General features: G+C 43.3%; 1 pseudogene; it reads left to right on the top strand.

The window, feature by feature from the left end:
- Window positions 1-8,115: 8,115 nt before the first annotated feature.
- LOC147458183 (homeobox-leucine zipper protein MERISTEM L1 pseudogene) lies at window positions 8,116-8,736 on the top strand (annotated as a pseudogene).
- Window positions 8,737-18,836: the final 10,100 nt, after the last annotated feature.

Genomic DNA, 18,836 nt, shown 5'->3' with positions numbered 1-18,836 from the left:
TTACATGAGACATATTCCACATGTGGAGAATATGAGTTTCTGGACTGACACTGGCGCCATTATTTCAATTATGTGTCACGACAAAGTCCCTAGGTGCTGGTCACATCTGTTTTCTAGACCATTTTTAGCACGACGTATCAGGAGCAATTTCATGGCCAGAAATTGTCGGATACTTAGAATGACTTGTTAAGGTACAAGTACTGCTAAACAAAATTACAGATGGTTGTTTATACATATAACAAGGCTATAAGTTGTTAATGAAAAAGTTTCATTGTCTGTACCTAGAAGTGATCAATGTTTCACCTTCTATTGTGATTCAGACGTTTCAGCAAGGCTTGCAAAAGATTGCAACTAAAAGTATTTAGTTTCTTTTCAGAACTATTTACATTCCTTTTAATGCGTGCTAGGCGCATCCCAGTTGCCATAAGTATTGGCAAGGATCATTATGGATATACAGGTTCGGGTTAGTTTTTCCTAAATGCATGCACACTAGGTGTTATGGGCCCTAGTGTTTAGCAAAGGCTGATTTGGAACGGCATGCATATTCTTCAGGTTGTTGCTTATGAAGCATTTTGCACTCTATGTGCACTATCTCTATGAGATTACTTTTGGGTCTACTAATCACCAATAGAGGTCATGGCTCGGTTTGGGCGTTTCTGGATTTTTTCAAGTTAACCACGATGGTTATTTCGGACACGGTTGATGTTATAGAATTGATATTTTATTATTTATTGCAGCTGGCAGGTGGAAAAGACTAGACCCAGCTTGGCCTATGCGAATGGATATGTTTATCATGTAATTTTATTATTCAAGTGCTCTTTTATGAGCTTTGGCCATTTATGACCGGCCGGCCAGTTTGTAACCAATTTGACCATTCAAGAAATCTATATAACAAATACGTACAAGAGGGAAATGGTCACTCTTGCACGGGGGGAGATTGCACCCAGTGTCTGCGTTGCTCTTCTCATCTCTCCCCTCTTCTCTCTCGCCACACCGGCGTAGCACTCCGCTATAGGAGGTGCGCCTGCACGTGCTCTCTCAACCTTTCTTGCTCTCTGTCTCTCTCTGTTCGTGTATCTTGCGATCATGCGACCACGTGATTGTGCCAGGTATGCCGATTAGCTTGTTTTATGCTGTTTATTGTGTTATTTCGGATATTTTGCAGGGCAGCCACGCTCCGTTCGTAGCAGTGGTATCAGAGCTTGGGCTGCGTTCTCGGGTTTGCAATATTCATGCCTACGGAGATTATCAGGATTTAAGATAAGTCATGTTTACTGGAGCGTAACTTATCTTGTTTGAAAATATGTATGCGAAAAGATTATCATTGCTCTCATGATTTCGAATTTGTTTGGATTTTTTTAGAATTGTAAATTTTTATGAGCTAGTGAATGAAAATAATAATAATAATAATAAATAATATGTTGACTGATTATAATTAATCATATGAAGCTAATTATGCATGAGGAAATGAGGAGTTTTGTTGCATATGGCTATAGAAAAGGCTAGTTGGTGATATTAATATGCATATATAAGAGAGATAATCGTATTATATGTAGGGAAGATTTCATGCCTACAATTTTCCCTATATAGAGACGTAGTAATTACGGGTGCAAGCGGCTAGACGAAGAGATTAGCAGACAAGATTTGATGACTGTAAATATAAAGTAAAGGAATCATGCTAAACGAATAATCTTCAAATACATTTCCAGTAACTAGGAGATATTGTACAAAATGTAGATAACTGAAGGATCTTCATGATCTTGTAATAAATAAATAAATAGATAAAATTTATTTGAGAGGGCAATCGACTCAGGAGTAAACGCTGAAGCAGTTTTTATAGACCCTAATATAATGAATCTGAGAAGAAGCCATCGCACTTCATCTAGTGAGAATGACCCTCAGACTGTTTTTTTTCATTTTCAAGTCACTGATAAGCATAGTATCACTTATTTTAATTAAAGCAAACTCAGCAATATCGTGAGTCTGCACTACACTAGTGACGAATGATCACAGCCATGGAAGATCGTTAAATCCAAGCGGCCATGCACTGGTCGCCTTCCTCTCCCTCTTTCTTTCATGCAAGCAGCCAACCATAGTTCAACTGCCTCTTTCTGTCGTCCTCAACCACCCAGCCGCCGACTATAATGATCACCAACTACTTCTCACTCTCATAGTTATCTCCAACGTCCTACTCTCAGTTGCTCGTGGCCATGACACAGCACACTACAAGAGGTTCTTCATATTAGCGACGCTCACACAGCGACGCTCAAAAAAAAATTTCCCGGCGTCGCTATGAGCGTCGCAAATTTATTTGTAAATTTGCGACGCTTATAGCGACGCTCATAGCGACGCCGGCTGGGGTAAAAAAAATAACCGAGCGCGCCCAAAAACTCAGATCTCAGATCTGAGTTTTTCGACGCCCTCAAGCAAAGAGCAGGTAACGCTCTCCCTCACTCTCTCTCTTTCTCTCTCTTTTTCTTCTCCACACACACACACACACACACACACACACGAGGAGAGGAAGGAGAGCCAGGTATGCTCCTTCCCTCTCCTCATTCTCATGTTCCCTTCCCCTCTTTCTCTCTCCCTCTCTTTCTCTCTCACACACACACATACACACACACACACACACAGTGTTTTGTGAGAGAGAGAGAGAGAGAGAGAGAGAGAGTACAAACAAAAACAAAAACGCACACACACATACATGAACAAAGAATGCACACACATTGAGAGAGAAAAAGAGAGAGAGAGCATGCATAAACAAAAAACGCACGCATTGAGAGAGGAAAAGAGAGAGAGAGAACATGCATAAACAAAAAACGCACACATTGAGAGAGGAAAAGAGAGAGAAAACATGCATACGATCCAAAAAAACGCACACACATTGAAAGAGAAAGAGAGAGAAACTAATTTAACGTCGTAGGAAACTAATTAAAATTAAAAGACCTAAAGATCTAACCGACGAGGAGTTGAACTGAAGACCTATTATTCAAGAGAGAAATGGCATAATCAATCTATCATACTTGGCATGGGTGATAGAAAGGTTATACCGTTTATCTCTTTTTATTGGCACACACATCCACACACGCGTACACACACAAGAAGAAGAGAGTTATAACGTCGTAGGAAACTATCTTAAAAGACGTTAAAGATTAGGTTATATGTAGACTTACATTAAATTAGATTTAGGTTTATTTTTAACTAGATTTACGTTTATTTAAGCTAGATTTAGATTTACGTTATATTAGATTAGATTTAGGTCTCCATAGACTGCGATGCCTACATGAAGCGGGTGAAGAAAGCCCTCAATGGAATATAGGGTATTGCTGTCTTCACTCATGGTGGGCTCCGTCGATCCAAAAGTACTGGTGAAATGTCTTCAGAAGATAGGGAAGAAGGTGGATCTTCAGGGCGGCAAGAGTCACTACATCCCCGACACAATGACCATCTAGACAACCTCGATCTAGTCATTAGACTTACGTTAAATTAGATTTAGCTTTATTTTTAGTTAGATTTACGTTTATTTAGATTTACGCTTATTTACGTTAGATCGAGTCCACGCAAGAATTACTTACGGTTTAGGGTTTAGAGTTAGACGAACAGTGAAAAGATCTACTGTGAAAAGATGTTAAGATGAAGTGAAGTGCTACAGCTAGAGAAGAGGCAAAGGGATTTTGTCCACTACATGCAGTATCATGTAGACGTGGGTGTGTAGATTTCTTGTACCCACAAATATAGGTATTGACCAATAAAGACGAGATGATAACCCGGTGGTTCTGATCTCCGTGCACCTCTAGACCGAGGTGTGCGGGGATTGGACATGACTAGAGAATGTGAGATAGAGAGAGAGAGAGAGAGAGAGAGAGAGAGAGAGAGAGAGAGAGAGAGAGATAAGACGAAGAATGCCAATAGAATATTAAATTTGTTGTCCAGGTTATAAGTTTTTTATCCTCATTATGAGTAGCGACGAGGATGTGGGACTGTCCAATCGAAACACCTATCTCTCAACGAGGGTCTTATGTCCTTGTAATCAATGCAAGCATGCTGTGCGACGGACAAGACGTGTTTCTTTGCAGCACGTTCGCGAATTTGGCGAGTTCGATCCATCTATTATAGATCGAGTTGTTGCCAATTATAACTCGTTGGACTCTGACGCTGGCCAACAAGCAGCAATCTTGCAACCCAATAGACGTGTTCGCAGGCGCTTTGGTCAAGCAACATATGTGAGGCCACAAGATGTAGCCTCTGACAGCTCGGGGGATGATCATGCAGAGCACATTCCCAACGAGGCAATGTCTGAGCCCGAGATTGATGAAATGATCGAGACGATCATGGATTCAGAAAGGCTTATCTATGATGATATGAAAAGTGAAGCCGATACGTCATTGTATAATGGAGCACGTATGTCTAGATTGAAAGCACTCCTGGTTCTTCTCAACATGCAGGCAAAGTTTGGATGGAGTGACACTAGCGTCACTGCGCTTTTCAGGTGATCTATTACAATTAGTTTACTTTAATAGAACTCTAAATGTATAATGATCTGATAGATTTTTACACGACTGTATCATATTTTTATGTTGTGTAGATTGCTGAAAGAGCACATACTACCAGCTGACAATGTGATGCCAGATTCCCGAGATGAAGCAAGAAAGATTTTGCGAAACTTGGGGATGGATTACAATTCTATCCACGCTTGTCCTAATGACTGCATTCTTTTCAGAGGGGAATACACAGACATGGAGAAGTGTCCGAAATGTGATTCCGAAAGATATCGAGTAGATCTCCACGGGACAAAAATTCCACAAAAGGTTTTGCGACATTTTCCTTTGCTTCCTCGCATCAAGAATTTCTTCGAATGTAAGGCCATGGCCGCCCTAGCATCATGGCATGAGGAGAATAAATCTTCGGATGGTGTGCTACGAATTCCTGCAGATTGCGCAGCCTGGAAACATATAGATGGAACATGGTCGGATTTTGCCAGGGAAGCTCGAAATTTGCGCTTAGGCCTGGCTATGGATGCCTCCACACCAGCCATAGCATCGCCGTCTACGCCAGGTTTTGCACGGCTGACTGTTCCTAGAAGCTACACACCTCTACCTACTCCGCCAGGAGCCACCCCACTCGACACTCCTCGCTTCGGGGCCCAGACGCCGGTGGAGACACCTGACGTCCGTACCCCCATCGACACGCCGCTAGAGACCCCTGCCGGGACACCCAGGTTCACGCGTCACCGGCCAGAGGGCTTGCCTTACTCCGTCGACATCAGCGGCGGCATCATCATGGATGATGACGGCAAGAAGGTGATCTCGCGCATGCGTGGTCTTTGCTCTCAGCTGTTTAGACACTATATACTAAACAAATGGAGTGAAGTACCAAGTGATTTAAAAAACAGAGTCATCAGCATACTTCATGATGAGTTTCCTGTTCCAACACGGGATCAGCGCTTCAATGAAGACCTGATGAAGATTCGAATGCGCGAATACTGCAAACACAAGCGTTCCGAAGTGCAAAAAGCAATCAAGAATGGGTGGAACAGGCCAGATTGGCTGGCCAAAGAAGATTGGAAGAATGCGAAGAAAGCAGCGCGCGAGAATCCCGACAAGTGGAAGCAACAAAAGGATGCAGCCAGAGCGCGAGTAGAGGCAGGGAGCTCGCACCACTTGGGGAGCGGTGGATGGGCATCATTTGAGGCCGATTTTGTAAGTCTTTTCACATTGCTCTTTATGCATGTTCGATAGTTTAGGGTTTATGAGTTTTTTAGTTCTAACATAATGAAATCTTTGTATGTTTTGACAGTGGTCGATGACAGGACGTGATCCCACACCGTACGAGCGCGAGTACGCAGGCAGGAAGGGCTTAAACGCCCTGATGGACATTCTCAGTTCTCGCGGCGGCATGGTTAGTATTAGGGTTTACTCTTTTTTATTTTTTGTATTGTTTTATAAATGTCGTTATATGTTTATATTTACTGAAAACTGTCTTATTGTCTTTTTTTGCAGAATCCGACAGATACGCCGCTTGGACGCGATGAGACGTCTGACTAGACGACGTCAGTTTAGCCGTAGCTAGATAGCATTAGTTTAGGGTTTCTCATAGCTTATGTATCATGAGACGGATTTTATACGTCTTTTTGAACCATGTATATTATTACATTTGTCACCGCAGTTCCTTTTGCCAATAAATTCTTTATGCGTATGATGTTGTACAATTGTCATTATTACATTTGCCAATCAATTCATTTTGCTTATGATGTGTACAATTGTCAATTTTGCAAACAATGCGTCTTGTGGGTGACTATTTTGGGTCTCTTATCTACCTTTGCACTTTTTTTTAAAAAGTGAATCAAGTACAATATGGTTGATGGGTGGCAGGGCATTCAATGCCCTGCCACCAAAAAAATATTCTCTCGGGCGTCGCTATAAGCGTCGCTATTTATGGCTCTGTAGCGTCGCTATGAGCGTCGCTATAGTCTTCTGTGAGACCGTCGCTATAGGCGTCGCTATATGCGTCGCTATATAGCGACGCTGATAGAGACGCATATAGCGACGCCTATAGCGACGCTCTCGTAGCGACGCTCGTAGCGACGGTTTTAGCGACGCCGGGGGTTATAAAAACCCAATGTATTTCCGTCGCTAACAGCGTCACAAGAGCACACAACCTCTTGTAGTGAGCATGCAATCGCATGTGCCCTCTTCCCATCTCTCTCTCATTTGCTGGAAGACCACCCACCCAGCAGTTCCACTGGAAGTCTTCAACCCCACCAACTAGCCCGACTGGCGCTGCTGACTCTCATGCCATGCAGCTCCTCTAATTGCATCTCTCTCTCACTACAACCGCCAGACCAACCACCGCTCTTCACTTTTCTTTTGCATGCGCAACCCACCCTCCACACAGTCCCTTTTGCAGCATGCATCTACTGGCAGCTTTCTCTCTCTCTTTTCCACCCTCTCACTCAATTATCGCCAAGTATAGGTCCACACAGTACCGGCAGTTGGAGTCTCTCTCTCTCTCTCTCTCTCTCTCTCTCTCTCTCTCTCTCTCTCTCTCTCTCTCTCTCTCTCTCTCTCTCTCTCTCTCTCTCTCTCTCTCTCTCTCTCTCTCTCTCTTTCTTTGCATGGCGGCACCAACTCCCACTCCCTGATCGCTGTGAACGGGTGGTTGCTTACATGCTACATCAGCCAATAAGGAGCATGCAAACCAGTTGTCTCAATTTTTATTTTTATTTATTTTACACTGCATTCAAAGGTTGCCACTCAGCTCACCTACGAGCATCTCTCTCTGTCTTCAGTCATCGCCACCCTTTTTGCTTGGCCAACCACCAAACTGACACACACACACACCCCATCTCAATATCTCTCTCTGTCGCTGGTTCACCACCATACATCTGCCTCTCTCTCTCTCCGGTCGCCAACCACTCCCATGCAGAGGTTCTCTCATCCCCCGCCCCACTTCTCATCACTCGGTGGCCGCATGCAGTCTCCAACCACTCCTTTGCGGCTGTGATCGTCTGCCAACCAACCCTTATCGTCCCGCTTCTCTCCCTCAATTGATGCAACCTCCCGACACTCCTTCTCTCTCTCTCTCTCTCAACCAATCAACCGATCCATACGAACTCTCTGCTCTCCTTGTTGGCAACAAGGAATGGGCAGCACCACCTTTGCTAGTTCCTACCATCGGGAAAACAGACGAACTCCTTACAATATTGTTATCAGTGTGGCACCAAGCCTTCCATGGCGTGCGCTGATCAGTTATAAGATCGATTCTGCTTAAGTATGTGTGACCACCAGAGATGTAGCACCAAGCTAGGGCACCTCAGATTTGCACGCCTCATCCACTAGCAGCTAGTGCTCATTCGACAGCTCCGACATAAAACCAGGGCCTGGACCACTCTCTATTAATGCAAAATGCATGGCTTGGCGCTCCAAGGGTTTCTTGTACATGCAGTAGCGTGCGCCCCGAAGCTCGATCTAAATTTTTTCAATGAGAAGCTCTTTGTTGTTGAGCTTGCTCTGGAAGAACTTTTACAAGTTGCCCAAGCTTCTGAATCCTTGTGGGTTCCTCATCCTTCCTATTCCACCACAGGTGATCCTCTCGAATGTATTGATCATGATGTTTATGTCGAGCGGTTCCCTTGCGACAATTGGCCCTACGCCTACGGGGCTACACTCCGAGAGTACCTGTCACACTGGCCTTGTCATCATGAATTCTCCCTCCCTTGTTGAGACCCTATGGATGTGGGATGCTGGGCAGAAATGTTCCCTTCCATTATCTCCCAAGTTCACACTGTTGAGATCCTTTCTACTGATGGCGCCATTCAGTTGATGTACTCAAAATTTCAGCTGCCTACCCAATTGGTTTCCACTCGGGAAAACTACATCTTGAGATATTTGAAGCGCGTAGGCCATCTATAGGTTGTTGTAGACGTCTCGATCGATAGTCTACGTGGGAACCCGCCCACGATGCGAAAAGCGCCCTTGTGGCTGTGTTATTGAGGAGATGCCCAGTGGATATTCCAAGGTCACTTGGGTAGAGCATGTGGAAGCTGATTCTAGAGGGGCTCACAATTTGTATCAATCATTTGTTAACTGCGGTATGGGATTTGGTGCTCAATAGTGGCTATGCACATTGCAAAGGCAGTGTGAGAGAATTGCAAGTATCTTAGCAAATAATGTACCAACTAGAGATATGAATGGCCATGTGTGGAATACACTAGTCATAAATGCTTCACTTCTTTAAGAATGTGTTCATTGACTAACAATTGAGGTATTTCTATAAGCACTCTGAAACCTATTGCTAACAATCTCGTGCAACTACCTCTTGCGTAATCAAAACAATACCGCTCACAAAAGAAAAATCTCATTCTATCAGCAGTATTGGTCAGTGTTTTCTTTAAATTGAATGATTTTTTGAAACTAGCTAAGCACAACCAAGGGTGTTTGATGTTGATGCTTCTGCATTTTCCTACGATGTCCCACCTTTTCCCCTATTCTCGAAATTACACCGTGTGTCACAAAATATTGAATGACATTATTGGTTTGTCCAAGCTAATCTATATTCTTTGTAAAATCATTTACAAATGCACCCACATTCACTACTCTATTCACTCCAAGTCCTTACAGGGACACGATACTTCATAAGAAGCTAATAATTAACATGCTATCACGTTTGCAATACTTTTATAGATATGTAGGTCAGTTGTTGTCACCCTTCCTGTTGTAATTTATCAACCGTTGTAGACAATTATTTGGTGCTAACAATTGACAGTCAGGTATTCTCATTATTCCCCTTTTTGTAGTTAAACTCTCCCACTTTCAATCCTAACTTTGCGTCCGTTTTACCATTATCAACTTTGACAATATTGATGTGCAATTTAATTATTTTTGGCACCTTGTCTTTAGTAATTGCTACATTGCTACTCCCTCTGTCATACAAGATTGTGCCAAACTCCTACCTGTGTTTCCTAATACCATTCAAAGAGACAACACGGCTCTCTCGACACGCATACTCAAGGACACCCATTCCAAACCCTCTTGGTATGTACTCGCATACGTCACTCCTCTTTTCATATCTTAGTTCTTTGCATTATGTTCCACGCAGAATACTCAAACACTGCTAAGGTCCTGCCCTCTAAATGTATTGAAAGATGATTTGTCTATAAGCTATGCAGCTACTCATGTGAGCTACAGTGCTCTGGGATAGTGCACAACAATTTGTAAGTACTTTGATATATTGCACTGTGATGTCAACAACATAATAAATATTTTTTCCTTTATGTCTTGCCTAGTCCATTGGTCACGCACACACAGATTCGCCGATCTAGGCAGTGTGTAGATACTCATCTTGGTGCAGATCCGCCGATTTAGGCAGCACATTAATAAACTTCAGGTTTATGATTTTTAAACAAATATCGAATGCAGATCCGCCGATTTAGGCAGCATTAGTGCAGATTCGCCGATTTTGGCAGCACACTTTATTGGTGTAGACTCGCTGGATGAGGCAACACCGATCACAAAATCATGTTGCAGTGACTGGCCACCACTGTAACTGGTATGATTTTGTTACCCGGGTATAGAAAATGAAAGATATTTTGGATTTGGATTTGGATTGGGAATTGGTATATGTCGATGCTTTTCTGTCATGATAGTATTTATGAAATTGGATCTGAGATTGATGAGAAATGATTATTGAATGATGAGTGTGACCAATGATATCCTGATTCATCAGGGTATGACATATACTGCTTACTCTAATGGTATGGGACACTAGAATAGGTAGTATGTGGATGACGACAGGCATAAGCTCATGTTGCTTAGTTTCATAAATCTTTCTTTTATTATGTGATGTTTTTGACACAACATACTAATCATTGTTTTTTTACAAGTATTGTTTGCAGATTTTTATCTTCGCAACTGAGGACAGTTGCTTTCCAACGGAGAGGTATGTTATAGAATTGATATTTTATCATTTATTGCAGCTAACAGGTGGAAAAGACTAGACCCAGCTTGGCCTATGCGAATGGATATGTTTATCATGTAATTTTATTATTCGAGTGCTCTTTTATGAGCTTTGGCCATTTATGATCGGCCGGCCAGTTTGTAACCAATTTGACCATTCAAGAAATCTATATAACAAATATGTGCAAGAGGGAAATGGTCACTCTTGCACGGGGGGAGATTGCACCCAGTGTCTGCGTTGCTCTTCTCATCTCTCCCCTCTTCTCTCTCGCCACGCCGGCGTAGCACTCCGCTATAGGAGGTGCGCCTGCACGTGCTCTCTCAATCCTTCTTGCTCTCTCTCTCTCTCTCTCTCTCTCTCTCTCTCTCTCTCTCTCTCTCTCTCTCTCTCTCTCTCTCTCTCTCTCTCTCTCTCTCTCTCTCTGTTCGTGTATCTTGCGATCATGCGACCACGTGATTGTGCCAGGTATGCCGATTAGCTTGTTTTATGCTGTTTATTGTGTTATTTCGGATATTTTGCAGGGCAGCCACGCTCCGTTCGTAGCAGTTGATTCCTCACCAATATTATACACTACTGTGATTCCCTGTTTACCAGTTATCTGGGACGACTGTCTGTAAACCGTGAGGAAAAAAACACACCTCAGTACTGTCAGTTATCCAAGGGGATAGGTAGATTACAAAGAGTAATCTTGTGCTAAAGGATCTGCTAAGAGCATACGTTAGCACAACACATTTCTGAATAGATGATTTTCTCCCTATTCTAGAATTTGCTTAAGTACGGTTTTCGACTTTGAACACCTGTTGTGGTGGGGTTGGAGATTGTGTCAATACTTTCATACGTCAAGGACTTACCAGGTGTGCTGACAAAGTATGTTGGCAAGTAACCTTCATTAAGGATGAACATGTAGTTCTTTGTGTTCCAAACTATTCAGAATTCTAACACGAGGACACTCCCTATCTATGAACTTTTCAAGATACTCAGGCGAGTAGGAAATCTGGCTCACAACTGCATGGAAGTTACGCCAAGGTTTCCTTGCATTATTCCAGTACCTTCAGAAGATCTGAAAACTGGTTATGCCTTTGGACAACTCTTAGTTGTGGTTACTCCTTTACAATACTCAAGTGAGTTATAAATGGAGTTACGATTTGGACCCAAGTGACTCTTAGTTGTGGTTACTCCTTTACAGTACTCAAGTGAGTTATAAATGGAGTTACCATTTAGACCCAAGTGGTTGCAAACGGACAACAATGTTGAAAATCAAGATGTTGCTCTTGGTTTCATTGAACCTCCTCACTGCACCAATTATCGGTCATACAGACAACTGGCTCACTTATGGGATGTCAATCAAGAAAACATCAGTATTCTTAAGAAGATATTACTACTTGTGTTTTCGAGGGCGAAAACTCTTTCTTCAAGGGGGAGTAATGTCAGGACAAGGGTCCTACAGGGCAAGGCCCAACCTAGGGGGTCAGGGACCTAGGGCAAGGGCCTGGACTAGACCAGTGCGGACTGGGGATCCGCTTAAGGCAAGAGCTAGGAGCTAGGCCTATATAAGGGGCGGTAGGGAGGAGGATCCTATGTTCAGCTACCCTAGGTCTTATACTTCCCTTCTAGCACATTTCATTATGCTTCACCTAAGGGTCAGTCACCATACATGGTTCTAGATGAGGATATTTGGGAGTTCTCAAGGGATGGAGATGTCATCCTACTTAGGGATTTCATTGCTAGGTTAACAAGTCAGTACGCATCTTTCTTTTACAATTTCAAGGAGATGTTGAGGGAGCTAGACTCTAGAGAGATGGGGCTCTCCAGAACCTCAGAGGATGCCTAGGAATTTATAGAGTATGGGAGATATATCTAATTAAGATAGGCACATCACGTGGAATCGCTATTGAGTATGGCCTTGATAGATACTCCAATTCAGACAGCTTCACTTGCTTCCCTCTTAGACATGGTTCTAGCACTGTGGTTTATGTTTTGGCTCCCACATCACTTTACCACATATTCAGGACTTATTAGTCTCGCCCAGACACATTGGAGTAGCTGTAGATCATGCTCAAATATCTTTTATGGTAGATTTTACTTACACTATTGGTGGCTTTCATCATGCATTACATCACCATCCAAGATACCACTTTTGTAGAGATAGAGAGAGTGTATATAGAAGAGTTGTCTAGTCTTCTAGCATGGGAGTATATATCCCCATAGACCCTGGTCATAGCTCACCCTGATATTGACAAAGACAATACACATAGCAGCAATTATAGCTTTTTCTTACTCTCAGCCTAGTGACCATGGATAAGTTGGTATGATGATTAGTGTAGAGAGATGAGAGCCCGACTACAGAGAGAGATGGATTTAGGAGAGATCAAACATGGGCAGTTGCGTCTACTCTTCTACAGGCTTATACGATGAAAGAAGAGAGATTTTTAAGCTCGTCTTGAGAGCAATATTTATTAAATACTATGGAGCCAGGACTCTAGGGAGGCTTGGGGACTCTTTAAAGAGCACTAACCCTCTCTAGTAATTACTTCTATAAAGACAAGGACACAATATGCATCCTCTCTATACACAGTAGCAGGTACCATCGTCAGACCTGCGAGACTCGCGTCCTCCCACTTCTACTTTCTTCACAACAGAGATGGTGAGGCAAGACATTGACATGCTACACACAGAGAGGGCACATGATCATGATGGTATAGTGGTAGAGCATTTCAAACATGCTAGGGGATCATATTGATGGTTTGTTTGCCTTCATGTTCAACAAGGCCACGTATAAGGGGTTTTCGGAGACTTGGAGTACCACTATTCAAGTCTCAAGATCCAACTAATTATGGCACTGTAATGATTGGCCACTCATTGACTAAGCTATATGTCTCTATACTTGAGCATGAGTTGAGCAAATGGGTAGAGACAGAGGGTATACGAGCTTCAGACTAGGCTGGATCCAAGAGGGGATTCCCTATGCTTGGTCATATCTTCACACTTAGACTGATCATTGAGGAGGGCAGAGCACATAGGAGAAGGATTTATTGTAGCTTTGTTGATTTTCATAAAGCTTTTGACACAATCCCGAGAGCCGGCTTGATACATCAACTACATGACTTGGGAGTCCCACAAGAGCTTGTATGGGGTACCATGGCATTGTATGAGACAATTATAGGGAGAATACAGACAGATTATAGGGTCTTTCGTACCTTGTTCACTCTACTATTGGGGTGAAGCAAGGATGCCCACTTTCTTTGACTTTTTTTGGATTGTATATTGATGAGATTGCTGACAACACCTATTTTTACATATGGACATGAGATAGTGGAGTATTGTATTTAGTGGACCTACTCTCTCTGCGAGAGGTGTTGCGAAGGAGAGGTTTGTTGGGGTAAAGGCGTTGCATCTTTGCCCGGGGCCGGACGTCCGATGTCCGACCGTCCGTCCACCGTGAGTACATACCCATATTCGGAGCTTCTCACATATATATTACTTCCAGAGGTTGCTCCACCCACACTCTCGTGCTCCTCTCCTTCCCCGCACACACCGCACCACATCGCGCACGCACGCACGCATCCTCACAAGTGGTATTAGAGATACAGTGTCGAACGACATGCACAAACACTTCCCGACGATCAATGCAGAAGCACGGAGCTTGGCTATGGACGGGTGGCAGTAGATCCGACACAAATCGGGGCTTGATCGGCGAGGGCTGGTGAGATCTTGGACCTCGGCTTCTCGTGCATGCACAGTCCCTCTCGAGGAGAGGGAACCTTGCGGATCGGTGAGATATTGGACCTCGACTTCTCGTGAGTGCGCAACCTCTCTCAAGGAGAGGGAACCTTGAGGATTCTTAGAGAATCTTAGCAGGTAAAGGGGATCTTGAGAGAGAATCAGAGAATCTGCCAGAAATGGAATTCTGTAGAGCAAGCCGAGTAGTGAGCTTGGAAATAAAGCAGACCTCGGTAGGTCTTGTCTTAGCAAGGCAGCGTGTGAGCAGCTTGTGAGCAGAGCCTGAGAAGGCTTGGAGGCTTCAAGAGCTTTGGGGAGCTCTGCAGAGAGTGGAGCTTGGTGTGAGAACGTTTCAAGGCAAGGCTTGGAGCAGGATTTGGAGCAGCAGCTTGACATTGACATTGAGCAGCTCGACATCAAAGGCTTGCAGTCGAGCAGTAAGAAGACAATGCTAGGGAATTAAAGAAGAAAATCGAAAGCAAATTGAGCTTGAATTGTGCTAGGCAGCGATAAGCCACCAAATTTGACAGCACTGGAGAGCAAGAGAGATTTGAAAGTTTGAAAGGCTAGAACCAGGCTGGTCCAAGCAGGGGGAATTGGGAAAGCCATGATGTAGGAAATCCGCCATTGTGCAGGCACTCAAGCTCGAGACAGGTCAGATAAAGGGGGAATTGGGAAAGCCGTGAAGGTTTGGAGGATTACGAGCAGAAGCAACGGGCTCAGCAGGTCGGCACCGAGTAGAGGAGAAAATTGGGGGCAAGCATAGCATTAAAGCAGAAGGAGAAAGATGGTAGTAGCAGAGCGCAGAGCAGAGAGAGCCCGCACACACGTTGTCGTCGCTCTTAGGTCTCGCTCGTCTCACAGTCTACAACTTGCAGACATCTCGACAGTGGGCAGGTTTTGTCAGCTTGCAGACACAATTGAAGTTTTTTTCAAGACTTGACTTACACACCCACTGTGTGTGTAAGGGGCAGGGCCCGCTCCCACAAGTGGTCTTTCAACATCCTTGATTGCCATCCGACATCCTCGACATCCGTCCCCCGCCCCCCTCTCACACACCCGAGTCAACAAAGCTAGAGAGAGTTTGCGACCTCTCTTGATTGTAGAGAGCACACACACGCGTGTGCAGTTACAGGCGAGGAAATTACGGAGTTTCTCTTCGGCATCGAACCTCTCCAGCCATTGGATTTGAGCATTGACGGCTCGACTTTGGTGACACTCTTTACGGGATCGACTCTCATTGATTTTCCTCTACAACTCGGCATCGACTTAGCGAGAGTGAGCGAGAGCACTTTGGCTCTCCTTTGGTGTAGCTTCGCCTACAGCTTCCCTTCCACGCTCATTACGAAGTAGTTTTGGCTTTGACGAACATCCCCGGCATCCCGGCTTCCCGACCTCGACATTGCAAGAGACGAGAGAGCGAGAGCGGCATCGGCTCTCATCTAGGCCCCATCCGGAGCAACATCGACTCTCCTCTAGCTCCCATTCGGAGCGGCTTGGCTCCGACGTAGTCTCTCGACGCTTTCGACCTTCAATGATTTTCTCTAATTTTTTGCTTTGACGACACACATACGACACATATGACTCCGAAGGCCCATTGGGAGTAGGTTCCCTCGAGCGTGCTCAGCTCTTGGACGGTGTTTTCGATCGACGAGTTTATCAATCGATGAGGTAGTATGTACGAGTTTCCTAATGATTTTGCTCACAGGTTGCACAGTCTTTCAAATGTGGATTATGCAGCACATGTAGTACTCATGTACGATTGTGTGGAGCATTCCCAAGAGTTTTCTGCACGATTTGCTGCAGTTTCATGCTATGTATGCATTTGTGGATACAACTTGAGTTTGGCATAGCTCGCATGTAGCAGGTTTGTAGGTTTACGTGTGTTTTTTGATAGTTATACATCCATAGAGCCACTCGGTCAAGAGTGAGCTATTTTGTGAACCTTTTGGTAGTGTATGTAGACCATTTGTGGATTTGTTTACTGAGACATTGAGTGTCAGTTTTTTATGCAATTTGGTGAGTTTTTTTGAGTTTTTGCTCAATTTTCAGGGGAAACTCTGTCGGATTTTTCTCAGATTCTCACCATGGTTTATGCGTATCCGTAGTTTTCTCTTTGATGATTTAGTGGTTGAGTTTACTCCCACTTTGGCAGTGATCTGCAGTTTTTTGGCTTGCACATTGCGTTGAGTTTTGGCTCATTTTGCAAAGGAAACTCTGTTCGTTTTTCTCTGTCTTCTTGCCATAAAAGTTTGCAATGTTATGCCATCTTGTACATTGGTCGATATATTCCCATTTTGACCAGTGATCGAGTGTTTACTCTCACTTTTGAGGTTTTGTCAGCTTTGACACAGTTTGGTGTTCTTGTACCCACTCTCGTTGGAGTGAGGATTGCATATGCTTGTGTGGCTATAGATAGACAGTCACACATTTCATAGGCTTTTGCAAATTTTTGTAGGCAGTTTTTCTCGTGGGATGCGTTTTGAGCTAGTTTTCTCTCAACTTGCATATGGGGCTATGCGCTTTACGCTCTGTTGAGCAGTTTGTCCCAGATTGCGTGCTTGTAGAGTCTGCAAATTGTGGAGTTGGTTTTATGCATATGTGAGCATCAGTTTTGATGCGATTGGTCATGGTCTTCATGATTGTGTAGTGGTCGAGTGATCTCCCACTTTGTTGCCATTTTGGCATTCACTTAAGGCAGCAGACATGTGTCAGTGAGAGACGGCGGTCTCGTTCTTGCCAATACGTACGATGCTGGCATTGTTGTCACACAAGACACGTTAGGCTCCGTTGTTTCAAACATATGAGACAACAACGGAGATGTATGCCTGATGCAGATACAGCTTTGACACATGTTAGAGAGGCAGTTATAGTGGTAGTCTATGCCAATGACAGTGATGTCATGCTTGCCTTGAGTGTATCTTTTCCAGATATTTCTATGGATAGTACACTACTTATCCATATGATCTTAGATAAAATCCTCGACTTGTTTAATTTTCTCAATAGCCAACCCCACTGTAATTAGTGATCTAGGTTAAAAGCCATACATAAACTTGAAAGGACTAAAGCATGTTGTAACATGCTTAGCACTATTATAAGCAAACTCCAAAAGAGGGAGGTAATCTTCTCAATTTGAGGAACTAATTCTTTCTCCTATGAAATGTTTCTTCTTCCTCTTCCCTACCCTCATCCTATGCTAGCTCTCTCCACCTTTGAAGGTGTTTGAGGTCTTGGGACTAAGGCTTGGGATAGTTAATGCTTTCCATAAAGTTTATGGTATGCTCGTGATGCATGAAGCTTTTCATCTTCATTGCATCACCTAGGTCACAAGGAACACAAAGATTGTATTGTAACAAGTCTCTCTTGATGGGAGAAACTATAATACAAATGCCTATTGAAGCGGGGACCGGATCCACATAAATCCGGTCCTCAAGTGTTGTTCTCTAAACTGTCTCTCGATGGGAGAAACTATAATACAAATGCCTATTGGAGGGGGGATCGGCTCCACATAAATCTGGTCCTCAACTGTTGTCATGTTCTCTAAACTCTCTCTCTTGCAAAAGTATTGTTCATGCCAAGTTAACTAAATGCTATGTTTATGTTGCTACCATCAATTATGTTCACCCACTATGCTCACAAAGTAATTTCACAAAAGTAATCTCTCTAATTTTTACTACTCTCAAGTTAATAGGCCAATTCCATCACATGCTATACAGTCACACACAAGAGCTAAGGTGCTTTTGAATAGGAAAAAAACAGTTTGTAATTATTTTGGCACTAAAGCATACTCCAATTTTGTATCAGCAAGTAGTAAATGTTTTATCTTTTATGCCTTGTCTAGTTCATTGGTCACTTGCACACATATTCACCGATTTAAGCAACACCAGTGTACGTGCAAACCTATCGGTTTAAGCATCACGAGTGCAGATTTGCCAATTTAACCGATTAAGGCAGCACACCAATAAATTGCAACTTCATTATTTTCGGCAATATTAAGTGCACATCTGTCGGTTTAGGCAACAATAATGCAGATTTACTGATTTAGGCAACACGTCTCATTGGTGTAGATTTGTCGATTGAGACAACATCAATCACAAAATCATGATACAATGCTTGGCCACCACTGTCCTTAATATGATTACCCATGTATATAATGAAAGTGATCTGGATTTGGATTTGGACTTATATTTTTAGATTTGGAATTGGTATATGATGATTTCTTGTTGCAACAATGTTTATGAAATTGGACTTGAGATTTATGAGAATTGATTTACTAAACAATGAGTGCGACCAATGATATCCTGATTCATCGAGGTATCTCTCTTCTCTCTTGTCGTATTGGTGTAGCACTCCACTCTAAGAGGTGCATCTGTACGTGCTCGCTACTCTCTCACTCTCTGTCTGTCATATCAGAATTGCTATGGATTATGTGCGTACGCGATTGTGCAGGTATGTGGATCTGTTGATTTTATCGTCGATTGTGTGCTATTTGTATATTTTGCAGGGTTCTCTACGCCTCCATTTGTAGCACTATACACTAAAATTTCATTAAGGAAAATGATGACAAACTTGCCCAAGTATGATTTCAAAACACCGTCCATGAGTATCATGAAAGTAGCTGGTGCATTGCTTACTACAAAAGACCAAAAACTCATAATAAG

This window comes from Adiantum capillus-veneris, chromosome 5 (genome assembly GCF_014529385.1).
Source record: "Adiantum capillus-veneris isolate H3 chromosome 5, ASM1452938v2, whole genome shotgun sequence".
Classification (NCBI taxonomy): Eukaryota; Viridiplantae; Streptophyta; class Polypodiopsida; order Polypodiales; family Pteridaceae; genus Adiantum; species Adiantum capillus-veneris.
The sequence above is the reverse complement of the archived record's forward strand: the minus strand, read 5'-3'. Positions and strand labels throughout refer to the sequence as shown.